Raw genomic sequence first — 24,944 nt, 5'->3', positions numbered from 1 at the left:
TTTGCAAGATGTTGTGAATTTCCATAAGCATGGATCTTTAAGAGATCTACGACTAGCACTTACTCGCATTTTCAAAATGCTCAAACTTTAAAATAAGTGGGGAATTCCTTGCTTTACACGTGTCAAAAATATTCAAAGCTTTAAAACAATTTTTCTTTTTAAACAAAGCCGTCTGATGTTGTGAAATTGATGAATGAAATTTAAACTTGAAGCATGACATAAAGTTAATGACTAAAGGAAATTAATATTGCTCAGAACTCCTTTGTCTAATCTTAATGCCCCAGTTTAATTTGTAAATTCGCCATTATTGAACCACATAATCATAAAGAATTCTCAAAGTGCAAGGGTTTTTAGAGCTAGGGCAAAAAATTCTACAAAGTCTTCATCGAATCACATTAAAATATACAAAGAAAAGGAAGCATAATTTAGTGGGTAAGTGGTCTGTAACTATTGAACACCAAGGAATTAGAATTGTGTGAATTTGAATATTTCAAAAATGCCTCCATGAAAAGAATTCTTCAGTCACACTGATTATCTTAAAAGATCTGTCCACAATGATTTCCTTGAACAATTTCCTTTATCTATACATGAGATAGCAACAAATAGAGAGCTTATCCAAAAAATCCTTGGGTTGGTTGTGGCTGAGGGTTTTTACAATAGAGCCAATTGGGTTAGAGATGCTCAGCTTTTTGTAGGAGGCTTAGAATTATTCAAAAAATGGTTTTTTGAATGTAACCTAGACACCCCTTCGAGTAATGTTTGGGAATTTAATATTGGTAAATTGGTGGTTCCTAGGGTTTTCTTTGATAGTGATCTATTGTTTGATATGGCCAAAAAATATGACCATATCACTAGAATTATAAATAATCATGCTAGTAACAATCTTTTTAGGGTTCCACCTACACTAATTAGTGAGATTTTTAAGCTCAATCTTAACCATGCAGTTCATGAGCCTATTGATATGGATAATCTTCAGGCAAGGTATGATGCATAGAGGGTATATTTGAGAGCGAGCCCATTACAGCAACATATTTCAAATATCGGGTCACTACCCTTGGTTACACCAAGCATCCCAAAGCCATTGATGAGTAAATACTTTGATCCTAGAGTTCAAGTCTTATACTTTACTCTTTGTAAGATATTTGGGGTGGATGAGGAGGAGTACATCCAAGGTTCTATTGTTCCTATTATGGCTCAAACATTGCAGTTTGGAATGAGCACCATTCTTGATTTTGCTACTTTCCTATTAGAAGAAATTTACAATGGTTTAATTGGAATATCTCAAGGTAAGGTGAAAAGACCCTTTTTCAGGTATTCCCTAGTGATGCATATATGTCTTTATAAGGGGGTCACCTTTTTCTCCAAAGAAATGAAGCTAGAACTAGAAATGGATGGAGAGAAGTTGCCAATTTAATTATGGAGTGCTGACATGACTTGGAAAGCCAGGGATGCTAGTTATGTTAAATTTGATAGATACTTTACATCATGACTCATATTTCTCTTAAGAGGGGATAGTCCAAGGATCCCACAGCCTCTACTAGAACTAATTAGACCTAAGGACCATGCCAAGAATGTATTGGTCATTCATAATTGGGGAGACATAATTCCATATAATGTTTCAACTATGATTAAGGTTTATGGTTTCTTGGGGAAACCTCATGTTTTACCTTCTCATGTGCCATTGAGGATAGGAATTGTAGAATTGCTCTGGCGGATTGGAAAAATTGAGGAAAGGGACATGGTAGAAAAAAGTAAAGGCACTTTTTTCCCTGTTGTCATTGTAGCTCATGGTTTTGTCTTTGCAAGGAAAGGATGGAGAAATCTCAGTTTATTTTGTAATAGATATCACATGGTAGAATCTCATGCAAGATACATTGATCTAAAAGGATTCTATAACCTTCTAAGGGAGAGAACAAAAGCTAAGGCTACTACACAACATGTATACTTCTCGAAAGATGTTATTAGAAATATTTTTTTGTTACAGGAACAGGAAGTTAGAAAAGAAAAAAGGATAGTCTTCAGTAAATTTTTAGAATTCATTAATGCTTTTGACCCTAATTATAATCCCTTTTAAGATAAGAAGTATTGGGGGGCCAAAATGAATTCATTAATGAATAATTTTGCTGTGATAATGCAAACTATGAATGAAAAGAATGCTACCTTTGTTAAAGCATATCCTAATAAAGAAATAGAGGTAGAGAGAAGAATAAATAGCAGAATGATAGTTACTCCAGGCCAATATACATCACTAAGAAGGGTAGGATATATTTTGGTTCAGAATATACATCATGTTCCCCCTTATAGAAGGCCAAGACTAGAGAGTCCGCCTGCTACCAGTGCACCCAAGAGACAAAAACTAGAGCAATGATCCTCTTCTCATGTGGAAGAGTATTCACCAACTCAAACCCCACTCCGAATAGAAGTTGAATCATCTTTAAGAGAACAATTAAGACAAATGGGTGGGGAAGGAGATATAGTTGTTACTACTACTGATATAGAAAGAGGAGTGCCTGAGGAGCCACCTATCACCTCCTTTGACCTAATTGTTTCTGATTATAGAGGTAAGGAGATAGATCCTATTATTGCTCAACCCTCTCAAAAATTCATAGATGATAAAAATTTTGTTAGATCTAGGGCCTTTGCACAATTTTTGTGGAGGATAAATATAGGAAATTTTAGGAGAGATGTAAAAAGATAAAGGTAGAGCAGCCAAATAAATTAAACTCTGATATTGAGGAAGAGATGAAGACCAAATTTTTGGAGGATTTTTCCTAGTTAACACGTGAGGCTAGAAGGTAGTTAGTTAGAGATTCAAGAGTCTTAGTTTTGTCTGAGTGGGACATAGCTAAAGCTATGATTTTTGTGTCCATCAGGAAAAAAAAAAAAGATGTGCAGTATAAAATAGAAGAAGAGATATTACAAGCACATAGGGTGATAAAAGTTGGTAATGATCATCAAGACCTAGTCATATGGTCAATTGAAAAAAGAAATAAGACCAAAATGCAAGAAATTCCAAGTGCAAAATATATTGGTGCTCTTATAGTATACAAGCTTGATGAAGTGGATAATCAACAAGTTACAAGAATGGTTCAGGAAATGTTAAATTTTGTGGATGTGGTAGTTGGTAAGGAGAAAAGTAAATTTTTAGAACTCAATGCGAAGTTTGAAGAAATATGTAAGGCATATGAGGAAAGGGGAAACTTAGTACAACTCCTTGAAAGCCAAATATCCCAAATGGATAAACAATTAGGAAAGAGGAAGAAAGGAGAATCTAGTAGACCAAGGATTGCATATTCTTGCCCCGCAGTTGAGCCATTTAAATCCATGTGCATTTTTGAGTTATCGAATACCCCATAGAGAGTTGAGTTCTACATTGTTGAAGAGTTTGAGGAAGAAAAAACCAAATTATATGAATTGCAGATTGAATTGAATAACCAATATGAGGAAAAACTCAGGAAAACAATCTTATACATGATGGATAAGATTGACTGGCCAACATTCTATAATCAGTTGGTAGGAATTCTAGACATATGGGATGAGATGAAGAGAGATGAAAACACATTAAAACCCATTGTCCATAAGTGGAGTAAGAGAGACAATGATGTCACTTCTATGTGTATCTCTATCATCCAGTTATATTGTGATCCAATTGAGAGAACTTTTGACATGGTTACTAGTCTAAAAAAGTTTAGGGAAAAAAGAATTTCTGTTTAGAAGAGGATAGAAATTTGTTTTTCTAAATATATGTAGAAAAGTTTGATCTTTTCCCTAGTGCATTAAAATAAGTTGAAAAATTAAAAGAAAGTGATGAATGGGGAAAAGAATTAGATGAATTATTATGCCAAAGAATGAATAGTTTTGTAAATGAAAAAGGGCATGTACTATGGGCAATAACCAATGAAGAAATTGTCAAAGTACAATTATTCTACAATTCCATTAAAAAAGAGTTTGTTCAAATTGAAAAGGTTGGAAATTTTGTGATAAAAAAGTAGAGGGAAATCCTAAATTTTTATTGGCTCAATGACACCATTAGCAAAAGTAATTGTTACCTTAACAATTCATGATGGAGACGGTGAAGATTCTTGAGTTGAGGTTAACTTGTAGGTACCAAAACAAGACAGATCATTAACAAGCCCTATAGCCACATACTCTAAGGATTCAGAATAACAAAAGAATTAATCATGGAATTCATAGTTTTGGATGTGTAACAGAAAAGAGGCCCACCTAAAGAATATCCTGATGTAAACTTTTCCTGTTACACACGATTTTGTCTTTTGTGATAGTAACAAAATGTAAATATCTTGTCTTAAGGACAACTAGCAATTCTCTATGCCTGAAGCTTGTTGCATCTCACAATATATAAGTCAAATTCAAGGGCTAGAGAAGGGGCCCAAATTATTGTGTTTCTAAGTCTTTGTTAAGTCTATTCGGTCCAGTCCTTTTGATGAATACTTTGTGATATATTTTCTCTGTGGGTTTATGAGAATACATCAATTGTTACACTATTTAGATGTTTTGTCTTGAGTCATTATGAGTCGTGTTCAATTGTACACAATTGATTTCAAAATGAAATTAATACAAAGATGAGTTTTCACCACATCTTTTCTGGTTGATTCTTGTCTCCATATCTTTTACCTGGTTATTTTGAAGTTGTATAAGCAAAGCTTGTCCAGTTGAATGCAATTGAATGAAATTGTATATCAATTCACCATTGCTATTAGTTTAGTGAATTAAATAAATGCTGTAGTGGTATATATAGGATTTCCATGGTAATAGCAAGGATGTCTGTAAGTATGATTTTTAGTAAGAATTGTTGATAATGTTGATTGTAAAGCAATCAATCAGATCTAGTAATCGAATGGACTCTGAATCCCAATGGATGAGGTACTCATCTATTAAATTCAATCTGTATGTGAAGAAATCATAGACAAGAAACAAACACAGAATCAAACTCAAAATCAATTTTCACTTCACTATTTGAAAGATCTCAATGTTGGTCAGCACTTGTTTGCATTTGATCTCTAAGTCTTAGTTAGCCACTATTGCTAGAAATACTTGTAAATCTGAGACAAATTGTGACCAAATATGCTTATAAGGGATGTATATTATCTTAAAGTGTCATAGAATGAACAAAGCATGTATATGTTAGAGATAGGAGACGAGAATCAGATTGAAACTAAGAGATTATTGCTCAGTAATATTCATTTAAACCATCCCTGAGGTATACCCACCTTGGTTCTATAGAGCCTAAAGAGTAGGAAATCTGTCTTGATTTCATTGCAGCTAGGTCTATATAAGAAACACATTCAATTTTTAATAGGAAGTAGTTGATCTTTAGATTATTTTTGCTTTCATTATCCTTGTATTGAGTATTTTTTTACTTAATAGTTGGAAAACACCAACATGTGGTTTTTTCCTTAATAGGGTTTCTATGTTTAAATATTGGTGTCAAAATTATGTCAATGTTATTTTGTTGCAAATTATTTGACATGTTTTTATAGTTTACTACAACTTGATAATAACTAAGATATAACTAGGTAATAAATGGAAATTTAATGATAGTCAGTAATACAAGGAACAATTTGATAATTGCTTGGAAAGAAGTGGATCTATGAGTTAGGTATTAAGTTATATTTATCTATGAAGTGATTGAATGTATTGAGGTTATTATTGGAATTTGTGACATGGCTTAACTACCTTCTTTGTTCTTTAAGTCTAGTTGTTGTATCAGGCATTGATAGGTTGATCTTTTGGTGCAATAACAAATCTAGCTTGTCACGAGTGGTATTAGAGCTTGGTCATAGGTTCAAATCTCCTTGAGTAACACCAAAGGGGGTATTTTGGAGTAACTACCAATGTTCCCCTTCATAATTCATAACATGGTTTAATAGCCTCAAGTGCTCTGTAAGTCTAGTGGTTGTATCAAGTATTGATAGGTTAATATTTTGGTGCAACAGCAACTCTAACTTGAAACAAATTCCATATTTGAAGGTAAGATTTGTAGAAATGGTAATATATTAAAAAATTTCCTACTCAAGCAAGAAAAATTGCATCCCGAGTAGTGCAACCTATGGAGAACATCAAACCATTCACACCATATCAATGATCAAACTATGTGAATATCTTCATACTCAAATGATGGAAAGCCTAGGTAATATCAAGAAGGGTTAGAAATGTCAAATTCTAAAGTTTGGTTCAATTTTAGTTTGCATACTCTTCTACCTCATAGGAAAACTCCCAGTTTTCCCACACTTTAAGTGGAGAGAAGATCAACTTGTCACTACACAACTAGTGAGTTTTATAGGAAGTTAGTAGGAAGAGATAATGTTGTGTTGTAAGAATATTTCATAAACTTTTAAAAGGAAATGAACCAAAGGGAAATTATTCCTACTAATCAAATAATCCCAACAAGAAGAAGAAACAATAGCATTAGGGCCAATGTCCTCAAGATCAAAGGAGTTAGAGGGTAAGACACTTGGATAGAAAAGCAAGATAAGTGCAAGGAACATCTCTAAAATTGAAGTAGGTGAAGAAACCAAGAAGACAAGATGGTGTTAGGGTTAAATTCAGATAGAAATAAAAAGTTATATGCAAATATAACCAATACCAAAAAATAGTAGATCGCATAAAAGAAAACACAAGACACCAAGATTCAATGTGGTTCACCCAATCCATGGGCTAGATCCACCAAGAACAAGTCCAATATTATTATCATCAAGTGATTACAACCTAATTACAATCTATAATCCCTTATAGCTCAATATTGCCACAAGAAGCTACAATATCACCATTCATAATGAAATCCCTAACTCTAAGCCTTTTTATACAAGCTTTTTTCGCTTACAAAATGAGGGGTAGAATAATAGAAAAATAGCAGACAGCTCCTTTTACAACATAAGGGCACTTTGGACTTTAGGGATACACCCCCGTAGGACTGTTGCCCCTTGACCCCACCCTGTATTGTGATAGGGAGCACACCTATAGGGGCACTTCCCCTTGACCCCGTCTTGGGGGCACTACCCCAAAACCCCCATACAAAATAATATGGCAAGAAAATCACATTGAATAAACCTCCAAGTATGATTAGGCTCCATATCACAATAGATGAAAGGGTAAATATGTCTCATCATCTTCTTCAAGTTTTGAATATTAAGGATAACTCTTTGAAAAGTATGCAGATACATAAGAAGAAATGAAAATGTTGGATGTCATTATTGCTAAAAGGAAACCAATAATAAATGATATGGATCTAGATGAACTTAGAGAGTACACAAAACTATTGAAGGGGAAAAGGTAGCTCCACAAAGGAAGTCAAAATAAACAAAGGAGATAACACTAGTTATCACTAGAGACATAATTGAAGAACTCGCCTCAAATGTAGAATATGATCTAGATACAAATCTGATCAGTCAACTTATCATTCTTTTTTATAATATCAAAGATAAACTAGGAGATGTCGAGGATCTAGTTGAAAAGAAGATGGAAGAAAGAAGAATGGAGGAGCTTGTGAACCTAGTAAAGATAAAAAATGGTTTCACTACAAGAAGTGAAATATAACATGATCAAAACACTCAAGGCCATTTTACTAGTACTAATAAAGGAATCTAATCCAATTTCACTCTCTCTAGACTAAGGACAGCAATACAAAAAACTCAATAGGAGTTCCAGTCAATCCAAAATACATTCAATGAAATCATTGATTTAGAAATAGAATATCTAAGACCAAAGGAAACTGCATCTAATCCACCAAATCAAGGAAAATAAAGATAAGAGAAGTATACAACTACTAGAAGTGCAAAGCATACTATCATTCCCAATAGGTGTAACTCAAGGACACATTAAGGATGACAATACACTAATAGCCAGAGCATCGATCAGTACACTGGATTACATAAGGAGTGATACCATTACTATCACTAAACTCAAGGATCATGTGAATTCTAACTCGCTGGTACCCAAAGTCAATACAAGGATGTATTTGACAACCTATAAAACCCTTTGTTATTGATGACAAAAAGGGGGATATTGATACAAGGATACAAAGGGAGATCATACAAAAGGGGAAGAATGATAAAGAGAGGCAAGAGGAGAACAGAAAAGATACATGGAGAGAATGTATAAAGAAACCAAAGGGGAGAATTGAAGGAGAATGAAGTTGACAAAGTAGAAAGGGGGAGAATATTGAAAAACAAGAACAAAAGAGAGTATATACAAAATGAGGAGAACAAAGGCAGCCCAAGCAGGGGGAGAATTAAAATGAAGAAGGGAAGGTGACAACATCAAAGGAAACAAAATATCATGAGAATAGAGTTAATTTGACTAAGTCCAAAGACCAGTGTAAATCTCTTTTCCAATATATTCAAATAAATGAAGATAGGATTGAATTATGAAAAAGAAAGAGAAGTATGATTGACTAGATGTTTCAAAAAATTTGTCCAGTAATTACAAAGGGGGAAATTATTGGACATACAAGTCTCATTGTCATAAAGTTTGTAAATTGGTGTTGTCATTGATTGGAAACCAATAAAGGAAGATGAATATGTTACAATGTAACACTACCACCAGTGGAAGAATAAACAAGTTCACATGCATATGGTATTACAATCTAAGTCACCATAAAAACATGAATGTTAGTTGATCGCCAATCATCTACAAGGTGAGGCACCATGGATGTGACGAGAATAAAGGTCAATCAGATTTGACATGACATAAGAAAATTTCAAAGTGGTAGAAGTAAGAAAGGCTAGAGACTACAAATAGGCTACATATGGAATATAAGGACTATGAGTCTAGACCATGGGAGTTGGGGTCATGAATTTTCTATGAAAAAATTAGAAATGAATTTCAAATTTGAAAATGAACGGGATTTCTTTTTGGGTAAATGCACCTTGACATTGTAGAGTGCATAAAAGACCTCATACTTCCTATGAAGTTATTGAGGTTTTCAAAGTTGAAGAAGAAGAGATTTACTATATCCAAGAGATTATTATTTTTTTTTTTTGAGGTCCAAACTAGTGAAAAATATAGTTACAAAGGAAAATATAATAAAAAGTGGGAAGTTCCAAATAACTAGAGAAAGGTGAGACTAAATGACTCATGAGATAAATGAAGAGTGGAAGATTATCAATGCATTTTCAAGGATACTCACTAGAGATATACAAGTCAATATAGTTATATAATTATATCACTTTCATTTAGATTTATCTATCAGTAGCTTTTAACAAGGAAGGCTTCAAAAATAAGCTTTTGTAAATCCTCTAGCAAGCCATCTCTCAAAAAGAGATTTGTAAATCCTCTAACCAGGTAACTTTCATAGGCTCTTGTAACCCTAATTGGTTATATAAATCCCTAATAGGATGTGTTCCTATAAGGAAAAATTATACCTCTTAACCAGAGAACCCTTTATGTGTATTATAAGGCCTAGTGGGTATATTTACCCCACCATGGTTTTCATCCTCTCATCGAAAGTTTCCACGCACAAAATCACTATGTTATTTGATGTACATGTATTGGTGTGATACTTTGTATACTTTTATTTTAAAAAATTATTGGATTACTATTAAGGAAGCTAGTGTTAAAAATAAAATCTATGTTAGCATACTAAACCAGTAGAAAAGATTGTATTGATTCACCCCCCTCTTAGTACTAGTTGGGACCAAAAAAATCACTATGTTATTTGATGTACATGTATTGGTGTGATATTTTGTATGCTTTTATTAAAAAATTTTATTAGATTACTATTAAGGAAACTACTATTAGGAATAGAATCTACGTTAGCATACTAAACTAGTAGAAAATATTGTATTGATTCACCCCCCTCTCAGTACCAGTTGGTACCAAGGCCTTAGAGTTGGGGATTAAAGTTCAAACCATTAAAACCACTAGTACAAACCCAAAACATCATAAAAGTACCTCACAAACTCTAAAATAGAGAGCCCCACTTCTATAGGAAGAGTTGGGAGAGGGTTCAAACTTGAGAAAAATAAAGAGAGGATCCAACATATCACCAAGAGTCCCAATAAAAGGAAAGACCACCATAACCCACTCTCAACCTCAACAAACTAACACCAAATGACCAAAGTAAGTTGATCCTCTACCTCAAAAAGATCTTCCACCTCAATAGGAAGAAATCATGAAGAGACATGGAGTAGAAAAGTCTTCATCTATCATAGGACCAAAATATGAGATCTCCTCTCAAACAAGATCAAACTCATCAAATGGGTAGTGAATCCAAGAATAAACAAACCAATAAAAATTACACTCCAACCAAAAATCATAGAAAAGTACAATGGAAAAAAGAGAGGCCAAAGTAGAGAGAGTCAACATTGAAAGAAATGATTAAAATAATCTCAATAACATTAAAAGGTAAAACCCCAAAATAATACTTGTTCTACCCCAAGAGAGCATGAAAAAGGAAACCATAACCCCTCTAGACCCATAAAATTTCAATAGGGGCACTACAAAAAAAACACCATAAACCATAGTAGTAGCAGTGTTGAAAACCCCTACTCAAAAAAAAAAAAACATAAAGAATTGTAAACCATCCCTGAGAGAAGGGAACAAAACAACTAGAGAAACAAAACAATTGGAAATCCCAAGGTGGGTCTCATGCCCCCTAAATGACCATGTAGAAAAGGAATAGAGAACCCTCATCAAAAGAATTTTCATCCTTACCCTTTCTACCAATGTTTTGTACAAAAATATTACCTCCTCTATTCTCCTCAAATGCAAACAAAGCCCCAAAAGAGGGCTTCTAGGGAAGAAGAAATATGAAATGCCTAGGATAAGACATGTAGGCCCACCTTTCTAGACAACATAACTCTAAACCAAAACAAGTGTCAACAAAAATAGTTACCCTCCACAATTTTGGAAGCTACAACCCCCAATAGGTGCAACCCAGGACACCACAAAGAGGGTAAAAACTTGAGTAAAGAATAATGACATACCCCCACATGCAATACCAAAGGTGAGTGAGGCCACAATAATGGTTCCCAATTTCCATCAAGAAGAAATTGGATGGAAAGTGTGGATTCCATTTTTAAGAGGCTTTAAATGAAACCTAACCTTTGAATGAAGGTCCCTAAGGGCTTCTAATGAAGCCCCTTGCTTCATTCGAAGCCCAAAAGTTGTTAAAAATTGCTTGGGGGGAAAATGAAGCCCTCTTGGTACCACACATTCTACAACTAAGGATTTTAAATAAGGGGGCTTTATTTGAAGTGTCTTTGAAGGCCTCATTCAAAGCCCCAAAATTAAAAAATTTACCAAAAATTTAAATTTTCTATCAAAATTTTCCCTTTTGACGGCTCAAACAAGGGCTAAATAGGTCTATTTTTACAACTAAATATACTAGAATGTTGTACTCTAAATAAATTTTGAAAAATATGCACTACAAAGGTATGTGTGTTATCTTTCTAGAAAAATAAGAAAAAATCCATTTCAATTTATGCAAAACAAATGATATTGATCAAAATCAACCTATGTCTAATTTATCATTAACGTCACTTTACCATTGAATAGAATCTACATTTTTTAACAAAATTGAACGAAACCAACTAAAGGTGTTAGGTATTATTATTACCATTCTATCCTTGAAATAATTTTGTCATTATCATATTGTATGCAAGAAAACCTAACCTGTTGAGAGCACGCATAAACAAGAAAAGTTAGTTGCACATGAAGATCAAAGATTTAAATGAGATCAAAATACAACTATCTATACTTGAGTTTTATAACTTTACACAACCAAAATGAAAAGTCCTCATGCAACCTCAAAGTAGTTCAATAAGAGTGCCCATAAGAGGCCTTGTTGGTGTGCTTTAGATAGGAGGGATGTGAGTGTTCTCTCCCCAACTACAACTATGAATTGCCATGATTGAAATGAAATGCTATGTGAAATATGAATCTAAACTAAATGAGTGTATAATACCTTCAAGGAATGGCTATGAGTGATCCAATCTCAAAGGATTCTAGGATGTGAAATGGAAATGAAAAGAACCCAAACTAGTAACAAGAATCTATCATGAAAGATGCAAGCATAAATGCAAGAAATCTAACATCCACCAAAGGATTAGTAACAATGCATAAAATCTCTAAATTCACTAGAAAGCTCTGACTCTAAACTAGCATGATAACAATGCAAATGAGGGAGATGAAAAATGCTTAAACAAGGGCTCTATTTATAGGTTTGAGAGAGGCCTTAGGGAGGTGGCATCTATGTGGCATCCACATAAGTGCCACAAGGGAGACACATGGGCTAAGGAGACAAGTCATGCAAAGGTCAACAGAAGCCTTTTTAGTGAAAGTGATGGCTCAAGGTTTGCTCATACATGTGTGAGAAACCTTGGAGAAAGGAAAGGGGGACAAATGTGTAAGAGGTGTGAATAAAATAATGAAATGGAAGCTTTATTGGATCTTGCGTTGCTGACACATGTGTGAGAAAACACTTAGGAGCTAAAAGGTGTTTAGAATGGTGTTTAGGATAATTAAGTGGAATTAACTAATGGGTAGGCTTAGAGGGATGAGAGTGATTAGCGTAGACTAAATTTTTAGGAAGAGATTAGGATTAAATTAAATAGGATTTAACTTGATCACAAGATTAAAGAATTTAACAAAGTGGAGGGAATTAAATAAATTAGAATTTATTCAACAAGGGATTTATGGAGCACTATGCATTAAATGATTTTGATAAATTAAAGGGTGATTATTTCAATTAAATTTAAATACATTAGGGAAATGAACCTATTTAATTAAGTAAAAGAACATGACAAATATAATTAATTAATAATTAATTATTATAATGTTAAAGGAAATATTAAATGAATTAATATAGCATTCGAGACGATTTTAAGTGTCTACATTTTGCCCCTCTTTGATGTGATGTTGAGATGACATTATATCAAAGAAAAGAAATTATAGGTTGCCCTAAAGAGGATAGAAGTCCTAGGAGTTGTGTCATAGTGACGACAAGGGAGGAGGGTGCCCCCTCACAAAAATGGAGCAAAAAATAAATTTTGGGAAATTTTTGCGAAAAGGACTTTAGAAGAGAAGAAAGGGAAGGAAAAAGCCATAGATGAATATTTTGCATGACCTGAGGAAAAAAAATGGTTGACATGGGCAAGGAAAGGGTACATGCTCAAAAGGGGACCTCAAAGGGCCTATATAAGCCTCCATGGAGCACAAGAAACAGTCATTTTCCCACCTAAACAACATAGAACCAAAGCAAAGGATGGATCCAATCAAGAGACTACATCTTGGAGAGTGCATCCAGGAGCACCAAAGGTTAGCCAACATGGGTCCATCGATAATTCGACCATCCCTACTTGTCACATTTTTTATTATGTATTTAATATTTATATTTATTTCAAATTAAATAGGTAGAAAATAGGGTTGAGGTGGAGATGATAGTTCTATGCTTTGTCATCTTTGAAGACGACAAAAATGGGTAATGGTTATTGTGGAGATGATAGGAACCATCCTGTTAGCTACAAAGGTGACATGCTTCATCCTGTCATCTACACAGACACCAAAGTGGGAAAACAAGAGTAGATAAGTGGTCAAAGATGATGATCTTCATCTCATCATCTTCGCAAGAAACAATGTAGTAGCCACTAATAGGAATACTAGTGTTTGTGTAGCTATTGGAGATGCCAATTTGGTGTCTCTATGTTTTGTCATCTCCACCAATCAATGTCTACATGGATTGAAATCTTCGTCAATTTGGATGAATCAAAAAATCAGGGGACAAGGATGGTCGGGGGGGAACAAGGTATGATGACCCATGCTTAGATAAGAAAAAAGGGCAGGAAATAAATGATTTACTAACCATTGCATGTCTATGGTAGAGATGGTGACAATGACATCTCGGTCATGGGAGCACTAACCAGCGATGATGGTGCTAGGAGAGACACTCATTGAGCTAGAGTGGGGTCATGTGAGATTATGTGGTTTGGAGGACATCCATAAGTGGTCTAATCTCATGGTGCACTTAGTGTAGCTTTCAGAACTAATAGAGTGGTGGAAAACACTAACCTCTAGCTAACATCTACCTATGAGAGAGGTGATAGTTACCCTTCTTAATGTGTGGTAGATTCTCTAAGTGCTGATTTGGGGGAGATATCCTTAGCATGTACTAGAGGGTGCAAATCCCTATCTACAAGAGTGTTTTGGGTGATAACGATAGCGAGTGCCTATTAAGAGATCATGGTTGACATGGAGGGAGGCATTAGAGTAGATATTGCCATGGCTTGCTCGCTATGTTTCCTCATTGATATGGAGGATGGTGCTAGACCATTCTAGACATGGGTTTTCGATCGACTAGACATGAGTGTTGAGTACTCTTTTATAGAATGATGGTGCAATATTTTGCTAGGGTCAAACTATCTTGGCTAAGTTATATCATGATTTCCACATGTGCACCTATAGGACACAACAAACCCTAGGCCCAAGATTGGCATTGCTAATGGTGTGGTCATAGGATCACATAGAGGTGACATGCCCTATTATAAGGCCCATGACTCGACAACGTGAGGAGCCTTATGCATGTCGATATAGGCCATCGATCTAGTATACCTTGATCAAGTAAGTCAAATTTTGGAGATGTCTGGATGAGATCATTATGTTTGACTGGACACTATCTGATGGCGGTGAGCGGTGGGGGGCTATACTAATAGCAAGGGGAGAATATGATAGCAATAATCATCTCTATCTTCCTTACACAAAGATAGACTATTGGCTAATTATTCAAACTATGCACATTGTGATGCATTATATGCCCTCTAGGGTGAAATGATAGTTTGGGCAGATTCAGGATGTTGTGCCTAATACATTTCTATATCTTGTGGTATTCTAGGAGTATGGTAGATTATGGGGTCATGGACCACTCTAAAATTGGCTAGGATGTCATGGCATGGTATACAGCCAGTGCCATGGGTTCATTGATAGGATCACAAAGGTGTAAGGATGACACTTGTATATGCATAGTGGTGGATGGCCCAATAACTAGTGTAACTCATAGTACCAGGAGTGCCACCAGCAGAAAAGTAGACATAGGGCGAGGGAGATGGGGTAGGAGAGGTGGGATAGGTAGTGTTGGTGCCACCACTAGGGTAGGGAGTAGAATAGGGTCCTCAAGGGTGTAGAGTCCATCAGAGGAGAGCATTAGTAATAGAAGGACCACCATTAGTGATAGGGCCACAGGTACATGCACCATAGGCACCACAGGGGCCACCTCAGAATGAGGATATAGAGATAGTGAGGGGTGAGTAGGACAACCTTTAGACAAAGATTTCCCATCTACAGTAGGATGTACAAGCAAAGTGATCAAGGGCAGACAGTGCCTAGGAGGCCTTGGCAACACTACAGGCTAGGATAGATGGAGGAGAGTTCACTAACTTTACCATGCATGTCAAGATGGATGAGCTGACTAAGATAGACACTCTTTGGTAGGAGGTGGCCACCCTACAAGTAGAAAGGGAGACTTAGTAGAGGTAGGTTGACAAGTATCATGACCATTGAGATATCACCTAACAGATGGTCTAGGTTGTGGGGATGGTGACGGTGATGCAGGAGGCACTAACTGCATGTCACCATGAGATACGAGCCACGCAAGAGGTGGCCTACTATAGGTCATTGTATCATGATGTCATGTCATCAAATTAGTGTCATTCAAATTTTTAGGAGGCATCTAGCTCATGGACCATAGGAGGTCATCAAAGATCGGAGCCATTAGTTGAACAAAATAGGCCTCTATGAGGAGGGGGTACAAGAGGGGAAGGGCCCTCACAGCTAGCCATATGAGACCTAGACTCTTCATTTTTGTGACATAATGATACAGATGTAGCAAGTTTTTGATGATGCATTATGCATGATGTACTTACATGATTCTTTCATATACAGACTGTACATGGACACTTATTCTTTTGATATATATGACATGATTCAATGAGCCTCTATGTATACATGGATGATGGTCTCTTATGCATGTGATATTTATTATGTTGTTACTGACATTATGATACAGGATGTGTGTGATTCTATGTTTCTTATGATGCATATATCATGACTAATGTGTGGATGATGTAGGTCCTATGATGATATATGAGATGTATGCATTTTTTTATTTTACATGTATGGATTTACTATATGCTTTGTGAGATGTATCATGATATATATGTCACTAAATGTAATGGTTATAATGTATGTATTTATTGGATATATTTAATGAATAATGGGATCTAATAATGAATGAAATGCCTAATGCAATCAATGTACTAATATGACAATGAATGTACCCTAAATGAAAATTTCAGTAACAAAAAAAGACACTAATCATGAATGTAAAGTGAAATGATGCAAACTTAAAGTGTAAATGTGAAAGATAAAAATATTATATGAATGGACATGTGTCAATTTTTTCACTCATAGCAATCAAGTGCCTTAGCATAGGAGCAGGGGGGGGGGGGAATAAACAAAACCTTCATCTCAAAAAAAGCACAATAAAATCTTATACTACATGAATCCTAACTACATGATACCAAGAGATTAAGTTGTGTTTATATGGGAGAACACACCCTATTTTTATTTTGCAAAAGGAGTTATGCACGATATGATATAGAAGCATAGATGACAAGATTCCTTTGTGTGGACTAGACTCTCAACATAATAGATACTTTAGGATGATAGATGTAGTTTCCATAGTCATGATGGAACAAATGACATATAGACATTAGAGAGGTCTAGGTACACCCAAAGTCTTCTTAAGGATCTTTGATGGAAAGCGTGCTAACCTGTTGCTACCAGTGAGAAATGCATAACCATAACTCAAAACTGACATACATGTACTAAAGCATCAATAAATAGATCATACCACAAATGGCACATGTATTCAATTGGAGCCATTTAGGTGATACCAAAATATGGAAGATTAAGGAACACTGAAAAAGGCTACTACTAACACACAAAATGAAATCAACCAAAAGAGACTGCATGACCAAGTAGTCATTTAGTTGATAGTTCCTGCCAAGAATGTTAAGTCTCAAAAGTGAAGGTTGTAATGCCATGTTTAGGAAGGATTAATCCTATGATAATTTGCTTGTATGATGTTGTTGTTGCAAATTTTTGTTAGCAAGGGCTATAAAAAGAATAATTTCTCAAATTGTTAAGTATCAAATGGTGATTTTGTTTAGGTTCTATTGCAGTCAGTATTGTGGGAACAAGCTCAGATTAATGGAATTAGGATAAACACTCAACAAGAAAAATGCCTCACGGACTAGAGGTCTTTCAAAAGATGGAAGTGAATTGATGCCTCACAGAGAAGAGGTCTTTTATTGGATGCCTAAAAAATGTAACTCAGATTGGACTTTTGCACAAAGGTGGGATGAAATGGTGGAATGTGGTGAAGGGAGATAAGCCTTATAGATAATGGACCAAAAAAAAAAATTCAAGAACTTTTTCCTCTTTTTAGTCTTTTCTTTAGGAACATTTTACAATTTTTTTGGAGTTTTGTGGAACTATAACGACACTATACAGGACCTACAAAAATCAAGCATAGAACCACTTGAGGTGTTAGATATTTATAGGCTCAGGGAGCAGATCTACCTATGAAGTGGAAATCCAATATGCCCCAAAACCATATTTGGCTGTAATGATAAACAAACCAAGCCAATTAGCTTCAAATTTTCCTTTCTTTTTATAGTTCTGGAGGTTTCTCATGTTATGCTACAAAACTAAGCCACCCACCTCAAATTCCTAAGGTCTAACATTTTTGTGAAACTAGAGTTGAAGGTGATATTGATACATGTGGAGGTGGTTTAGTGCATTGAGGCATCTCTCATCGAGGAGTTGTAGCTCTTGCAAGCAAACAAATCGATATTCTTCTTCAAGCATCAGATTCTTGAGAGAGATTCTAAGGGAAGGAGCTCAATTTTGATGGGTAAAATAGCTTCAGAACCATAAACAAGGGAAAATGGAGTGGCTCCTATGGAGGTATGGATGGAGGTGTAGTAGGCCCAAATGGCAGGAGCAATTTGGAGGTGCCAGTCATGGCTAGCTACATCAACGATCTTCTTTAGGATTTTCAAAATAGTTTTATTGGTGACTTCAGATTGGCCATTTCCTTGAGGGAAGTATTTAGTGGAAAAATGCTAAGTGATCTCGAATTTCCTACACAATGTGGCAACTTTCTAATTTTTCAAAGGAGTTCCATTATCAATCATAATTTCTTTAGGGATACTGAAATGATAGATAATTTAGTTCAAGATGAACTTTGAAACCTATTTTCTGGAGGTGTAGGTTAAAGGAATAGCCTCGAACCACTCTATGAAGTACTTAGTGGAAACAATAATATACTTGTTTCCATTTATAGAATTAGGATATATTTGACCAGCAAGATCAAATCCTTAGTGGGAAAAGGGTGATGGTGTGATGGTGGGTTGAAGGTCTTGGGTGGGAGCATGTATCAAATCTCTGTGTTGCTGACAAGGGACACATTGTTTCACAAAATGATAGGCATCCACTTCCATAGTAGGCAAATAATAACCCGTTATGAGGAGTGATTTTGCTAACATAAGGCCACTAGAATGGGTACAAAAAATTCCTTGGTAAACCTCTTCTAATATTGTTCTAGCTTCATCTAAATTGAGACATCAGAGGAGGGTTCCATCGAAGTGTTTTTAGAAAAGTGTATCACCTAGGATAGTATATCGGGTTGTGTGACAAAGGAAGGTTTTGCTTTGGTTCATGGAAAGGGCTATGGGAATTTTTTTGTGATGAAGGTAAGAAAAAATGTTAGAGTACCATGGAGAATTAGGACCAATAATCTCACAGACCAGCTTTGATTTGGGCTACTCATAAGTAGGAAGAAAAAGATTCTCAACAAGAAACTCACACTTAGGACTGTACTCAGGCATGGTGGTCATGGAGGTAATGGTGGCCATGGCATCTGCTTCATTATTAGTCCTTGGTATATGCTGAAATACTATCTCAATGAGGTGTTGTTTAAGACCTTCAACTATATTGCAATATGGAAACAACTTTTCATCCTTTGTTTGGTATTCATATGTGACTTTCCTAATGACCAATTGAGAGCTTCCAAAGACAAGTAAGCTCTTAATATTCCATCTAATAGTTTGATAGGGCCTCTTTACTAATCCTTCATACGCAACTATGTTGTTTGTGTAAGGGAATGAAACTTTATAAGACTTAGGAATAAGGTCTCCTTGTGGTGTAACAAACAAAATTCCTGCCCCCAATCCCTTTTGTGTGAAGGAACTATCAAAATATAGTTTCTATTGTGTACTAGGTGTTGGTTTGATTTTTCACAGTATAGAAAAAGGTCTAAAATTTTGATGAAAAATCAATTAGGGCATTGTATTTTGTAGATTAGGTTTTCTTTCCTTATAATTTTTACAAACTTTTAGGTTACCCTAGTCGTGCCTTGATTTGTGTGTTGTTGAAGTCTATTAAATTCTCATGTTTTTTCTCTCAACACAACATTTAAAATGCCCTAAGTACGTAAAACCCTAGGTCTCCTTTCAAATTTTAGAAAAGACTTGTAAAGCGCTCAAAATTTGGCCCTTTATGGTCTTATGGTGCAAGGTTTCACATAAGAACAAAACACCTCTTTCTTCTTATTTCCGTTATCACGTTTTATAGTGCAACGTAAGAACATAAAGAAGTATTGTTATAAAGGCATACACTTTTGTCTTTCATAATAGTAGAATAGTTCATTAAGAGTCTCCCCGATCATACGTTTAAAGTAAGTGAAGAAATGTAAAGGTTTTTTTCATGCTTTGAAAGTGGGTTTATGGCTTTATGGTGAACAGTTGAATGGGTGAGAAGAAGAAGTTTGAAGAAGTATTTTGGTCATACGATATAAGTGTTGAGCATGTGATCGTAAAAGGTCTTGAAGGAGGAGTGTTTTGCTACTTTGCGGGAATACAAGTAAGCAATTGAGCAAAAAGGTGGAAAGGTATCGAGTTGAGGTCTACACATCTACAATCTAATGGATGGCATAAGAGCATAATACCCCAACATTTCATAAAGGATTAGTTTGTAAGAATGTATAAAGTGTTTTATGATTCTACGGGTAAAAAGGAGCTTGTGAGACTGAAAGTGATGATCAGTTGTGTTTATGTGCCTTTGCTTTTTAGACTTGCGAACAACTGTAAAGGCTATATTATAATAGTGAGTATGCCGAGTGGGACCTATTCAGTTGTTAGGCAGGCCTTAGTACAAGAAAATTAGATGGTGACATGTCATAAACATTAGATGGGCCCGACCCGCATGGCAGACAGCTTAAGTTCTTAATTTTGCATGTGCTAAAGATCAACGGTGATGTTGTTTTCTATTTGTTTATGCTACAATCTGGGTTGTTTATTAGTGAAAGTGAAGTTTTATCACTACGGCTTTATGCTTGCAAGGTAAGTGTATGAAAGAAGAACTATTTTATCCTTTCTCTGAGGTTATGAGATAGGTTTAAGCATGCAAGCATAAAAGGTAAAGTGAAGGAATGAATACAGGGCTTTATGCTTATACGAAAAAGGATAATGTAACAATGAAATTCCATCTGTAGAATCTTTTTGGTGTTACGAGGATAGGGTAACCTGTGCAAATGTAAAGGAGGAATAAAGAAAAGATAATTCATTACAATGTTATAGGTAAAGCCTAGATTTTATGACTAGAGTATGAGTGCTTAAAGAGTTATGGTGTCCCAGGTAATGAAGTAAGCAAAGCAACGTGAAGGAATTTTTCAAGGTTTCCACTAGTACGTGTGCATATGAACATAATAGGTAAAAAGAAGGTAGTAGTAAGGGTTTTATGCTCATACAAGGAATGTTTGACGTGTAAGAGCGAAAGTGTCAGTTGCGAAGACTTGAGATTCTACGGTTTAAAGGGTCGCATAAAGGTATAAAGAAAATTTCAATACAGTGTTTAAAACGCCCTAACACTTATACGCTTGGAATATCCTAAAGCATCACTGAAGGAGTGAAAAAGCTAGCCAAAGGTATTTTTGGGGTTACGAAGCTTGGAGATCTTGACTCAACATAAGAATGGAAGACCAAAATCTAAAAAAGAAAGCTGTTGAAGTGTCATACCAATTCAGAAAAGGACATCAAGATCAAATTTCACGGTTGATATCCCTTGATGTCAACTTACGAAGGTGGTATTAAATGCTCGTACATGTAGAATTAATTAAAAAGCTAGTGGATTGAATCATTAAAACATAAATATTTGATTGATCGTCCAAAATATTGCCACTCTGAAGAAATTTTGTTCTTGCTATGAAAATTTTATCTAAGCATCCATAGCCATGTGATTTTTGTGTTGTTGTGCAAGGATTCAAAGTAATATGCAGAAAAGATGGCTGACAAAGAAGTTGAAGAGGTTCCTAAAGAAGAGGTTGAGATTGAAGATGAAGGAGATGATGTGGTAGAAATCATAGCAGAAGGAAAAAGAAAGAAAAGTACTATTAAGACTAAGAGGAAATTGAGGGTTAGGAAGCCCAAAAAACACGCTGAAGATTGGTTGAAACTTCTTCTAGGGTCATTGAACACTATCTTAGCTAACGACCGCACCTTCATGGACCCTTATTTCATGGTTAGGGATGCACAGTGCCCTAGGATTGATGGTTTCAACTTGTTTTTATATTTCTATCAAAACAAAATAGAAAAGATGCTAGTCTGTAACCCATGGAACAAAAATATGGACAATTTGATCTTTCTAGAAGTATTTGTTGATGTAGACCTATTGAAAGAATTGATAAATTCCTACAATCCAGTTACCAGGACTTTTCAAAGACACAATGGGAGTTTTTTGTGCACACTGGATAGAACTTCTTTTATAGAAGCTTTTGGATTGGAAGGGTAGATGGATGTGCCTATTGATCTTGAAGACCTACAGAGGAAATTTTAGAGTAATAAGACCTACTTAGTAAACAATGTTATGTTACCCCATATCCCTTATAATGTGAAAAAGGCAAGGATGATTCCAAGGAAAGTGGGGGATTTTTTACCCTTAAGTAGATTTAAGAATTATTTCAAGAACACAGTCTATGGGCTGCACAAATTTCTTGAGAGTCATGGTGTAGAGGATTATGTTTATGGTTCCCTATTTTTGATGGCATGTGATATATAGGATCCCTTCCACCATAAGGAGTATGACTATGTGGCTTTTATCATGGACAACATGCACAATTAGCTTGTCAGTGCAAAGAAGGGAGAAATGAAAAATTTCACATTCCACCATTACTCACTACTGATGTAGCTTATTCTTTATCACAACATTGGTTACATCAGTCTAGACTTTATTGATCAAACTTTTGATGAATTTGGTGAGTTACCTGTGCAACTATGGACTATAATTTGGGATAAAAACTTTCATTATTTAAATGCACTTGTGTTTTTCAATTTATTCAGTTCTATTATCATGAGGCAATTAGATCATACTTTCTTTAGGGTGCCAAATGTTTTGAAGACTTTGCTCAGGCCCTCATTCTTAGATGAGAAGACAAAATTAGATCATAACTGGGGAAGCATCTTCTTGTTCAAAGAGTGCACACTAATGAGAGTCTATGCATGCCCATAGCCTCCTCACCTTCTACTTAAGTATTTTCCCCCTAGATTGGCCATTATTGAATTATTTTGGTATTTTTTATTGATGAATAAAGAAATGATCCCTCCTTCTCTGCACAAGCCTAGTTTTTTCTATAGAACCTTTAAAGAAGGAGATTTTGAAATAGGAAAGAATGCATATGAGTTGAGTGAGTATTTAGGCCATTACAAATTTGCTATTGGGCCCTATAGGATGTATGACCCTAACAATTACATTACCAATGAGGTCAAGGCCATTAGGGGATACATCCTGCCTCCAAGCAAGCCAATCTGTATAGAGGACTTAATTGCCAACATAGTCGTAACAGGGGAGGCTGATGAGCTATTAAGGAAATATGAAGAGATAAGGAAAGTAGAGGAGGCCTTGAAAAGGACTGGCCCTAACTTTAAGGGTTTTTACATAGAGGTTCCATATCCTAGTAACCTGAGGAAAATGGTAGATAATTTTGATTACATTATGTCACAAATGCCAGATAAGCCAAAGGGAGAGGAAGCCACTATAAATAGAGAATCCCTTGAGCCAAATGTGTAGCTGGAAATTAAGTTGGAAGAAGAGCAACCATCCACTTCAGCTTGGGTGCCAAAGGGGAAAAAAAGACAAAAGACAATACACATCCCTAAAAGGGTGGTAAGAAGAGCATTACAAGTAATGCCAGGAAATAGTGAATATTTTGCTGATATTAGGCAAAATTATTTACATCAAAAGGCTATGGAGGTAGGAAAGGCCTCTACTATTCTTTAGATTGTAGCATCAAGATTGGATGACAGACTCATTCAATCTAAAAAGTTCATGGAAGATGATGATTTCATTAAATCATCATAATTTAAAAGTTTTCTTTATAAAATAAAACAAAATGAGCTCACATTGAGTCCTATGCCCAAAGAAGATCCAAAGAAGAATAAAGAGTTAGTTGAAAAATGATTAGGCTATGATCCTAAGAGTGAAACAATGACCTCTACAGAAGCCAGGGAGTTAGTACATAGGAGTGGTATGATTCTAATACCACATTAGGATATTGAGAGGGCCTTTGTTCTAGATCAAATGAGAAGACAAGACAAGGCTATAAGCTATGAGGCCACTAGTAGTGAAGGATTTAAGAGAGGATTAGGGTTTAACATAGACACAAAAACCCAAGCAATATGGAGGGTGGCCCCTGACACCAAAAAGCCCAGAATGATGGATATACAGGAGACTACATAGGGCAATATGATTGTGTGTGTTGGGTGATGCGACGCGCTCCCCTACCCACAGGTGGTTAATTATGTGGTGTTCCATGTTCACTAACAGTCATGGCTTTTGGTGCAACGGAAAATGGGCCCTACAATTGGTATCGAAGCCTGGTTTTGGCTTGGTCATGGGTTCAAATCTCCCTGGTGCCATCCTGACCCGCATAAGCACCTGGTATGCACGTCGAGCGGGAGATTGTTGGGTGATGCGACGTGCTCCCCTACCCACAGGTGGTTAATTATGTGGTGTTCCATAATCCAAGAGAAATCAGCATCACCACCATCTCTAAGTATCCATGAGCACCTATAACCAATCAATCCATGCCAACTCCAAATGCAACATAGCAATATCATGAAGTATCCAGCTTATGATCAGTGTACTCAATACCAAGAAACTAAACCAAGATCAATGTCAAAGTTCCAACCATGGCCTCAGGAACATAAACATGACAACATGATCTTACCATCTCAACCAAAGAGATAACATGCTCCACATGAACACACCATAACATGTCACAACTCTAAATGTGTATCAAGAGTATACCATGACATAATAATGAAACCATCCTCATACCAAGGATAACATGCCGAATAAAAGCATAAACCACACCTTTGCCAAGAACCCTGTGAGTCCTCAAGATGCAACCATCTCCACACACCATGAAGAAAACCATCTCCACATACCAGGAAGAACCATCTCCATACACCATGAAGATAACCAAGAACTCCATGAGTCCTCAAGATCTAACCATCTTCAAACACCATGAAGATAACAAGTGCACCATGCAAATGTCAAAGACGCTTCTGCAGCAACAGGATCTAAGAAAAACCTCCAACATCTACAAACACTCAATAAATATATCAATGCCAACAACTCCCACTCAACTGTGGTACCAAGTCACTTATGGCATCATAAAATCCATCCTCTCCAAACCAAGAAGATATAAACCAAACTAGGAACTAATCCTGCACTGTCACCCCATCACTGTCACAAGCTCCCACTAAACTGTGTATCCAAGCTATCCATGGAATAATGATGAAAATACCATCCTCTAACCATGAGAATCAACCAAGTCATCAAACCATCAAAAAACTCAAAGTGCACATCAT

The sequence above is a fragment of the Cupressus sempervirens genome, chromosome 5 (genome assembly GCF_028749045.1).
Source record: "Cupressus sempervirens isolate cs-2001-9-10 chromosome 5, ASM2874904v1, whole genome shotgun sequence".
NCBI lineage: Eukaryota > Viridiplantae > Streptophyta > Pinopsida > Cupressales > Cupressaceae > Cupressus > Cupressus sempervirens.
The sequence above is the reverse complement of the archived record's forward strand: the minus strand, read 5'-3'. Positions refer to the sequence as shown.